Here is a 1,972-nt window from a genome sequence, read left to right as displayed (position 1 = left end):
CTGTGCTCTCCAAGTGTGCTTGTTCCCCCTTCTTCTTTACCATGGCAAGTATTTGTGAAATAACTTCGATGAGAAGAAAAAGGAAGGCATTCAGAGACCCTCCTGCACAACCTTAGACACTCTAAGATCCTTTTTCAAACCTGCTCCTTTTTGAGTCAAGAGAGAGATAGATAAATAGACACATCTCATTACATTAATCGGGGGCGTTCGTAAAGACTCTGTGGGTCAAAGACCAAGAAGTGAGTTATTTAACAGCCAAGCATTTGATTCTTCTTATGGCTAGATCCAATCTCCTGGTACTTGTGGAATAGAGAAAAAAAATTTCACGTTCTTCCTTTCGGGAAGGATTAGGAAAATCCTATTAATTGCAATTTTCTCCAGACCCCCGGGAAAAGCATGAAAAAAAGGCTCGAATGGTACGATCCCACCGTCACCCCAGAATGAAAGGGGCAATCTCGTAGTTCTTGGTCTGTGAAGATACGTTGTTAGGTGCTCTAGTTTTTCCATTGAGGCCAAACCTAAACCTGTGCTCGAGAGATAACTATCCATATATTGATAAGGGATGTATGAATTCTCGAGAAGAGAGGAGCCGTAGTGGTCCCACGGATCGCCCGGATCCCACGAGTGAAGAGAAAGTTGGATCTACATTGGATCTCAACTGAATCGCCCCATCTATCCTCCTGAGGATAACTTTGGTTTCAAACCCCGGTTCAAACAGGAGAAGTATGCCATGCTAACGTGCCTTGGATGATCCACATCTCAGGGTTAGGCCCCGATGAGCGCATTAAACTATCCATGTGGCTGAGAGCCCTCACAGTCCAGGCACAACGACGCAATTATCAGGGGTGCGCTCTACCACTGAGCTAATAGCCCGTCGTGCAGGCCTCCCGCTGGGGCCCGCTATGCCAAAAGCAAGAGAAACCCCATCCCTATCTTTCCTTTTTTCACCCCCACCCATGTCACCCCCGTGTGGCGACATGGATGAAGGTGAAAAAAGGAGCTCCTATCAACTTGTTCCGACCTAGGATAATAAGCTCGTGAGTTTAGTCTTCCTTCACTAGTGAGAAACGAAAGAAGACTTCCATCTCCAAATTTGATTCAGACATAACTTGCTTTTTTTTGGGTGTGAAGCAGTGTCAAACTACCCAACAAGCATTAGCTCTCCCTCAAAAGGAGGTGATCCAGCCGCATCTTCCAGTACGGCTACCTTGTTATGACTTCACTCCAGTCACTAGCCCTGCTTTCGGCATCCCCCTCCTTGCGGTTAAGGTAACGACTTCGGGCATGGCCAGCTCCCATAGTGTGACGGGTGGTGTGTACAAGGCCCGGGAATGAATTCACTGTTGTATGGCTGACCAGCGATTACTAGCGATTCCGGCTTCATGCAGGCGAGTTGCAGCCTACAATTCGAATTGAGGACGGGCTTTTGGAGTTAGCTCACCCTCGTGGGATCGCGATCCTTTGTCTCGTCCATTGTAGCACATGTGTCGTCTAGGGCATAAGGGGCATTATGACTTGACGTCATCCTCACCTTCCTCCGGCTTATCATTAGCAGTCTGCTCAGGGTTCCAAACTCAATCTTGGCAACTAAACACGAGGGTTGCGCTCGTTGCGGGACATAACCCAACACCTTACGACATGAGCTGACGACAACCATGCCCCACTTGTGTTCGCGTTCCCGAAGGCACCCCTCTCTTTCAAGAGGATTTGTGGCATGTCAAGCCCTGGTAAGGTTCTTCACTTTGCATCGAATTAAACCACATGCTCCACCGCTTGTGCAGGCACCCGTCAATTTCTTTGAGTTTCATTCTTGCGAACGTACTCCCCAAGCGGGATACTTAACGTGTTACCTACAACATTGCACGGGTCGATACGCACAACACCTAGTATCCATCGTTTACAGCTACTGGGGTATCTAATCCCATTCGCTCCCCTAGCTTTCGTCTCTTAGTGTTAGTGTCGGCCCAACAGA

This window comes from Vigna unguiculata, unplaced genomic scaffold (genome assembly GCF_004118075.2).
Source record: "Vigna unguiculata cultivar IT97K-499-35 unplaced genomic scaffold, ASM411807v1 contig_20, whole genome shotgun sequence".
In the NCBI taxonomy this organism is placed as follows: Eukaryota; Viridiplantae; Streptophyta; class Magnoliopsida; order Fabales; family Fabaceae; genus Vigna; species Vigna unguiculata.
The sequence above is the reverse complement of the archived record's forward strand: the minus strand, read 5'-3'. Positions refer to the sequence as shown.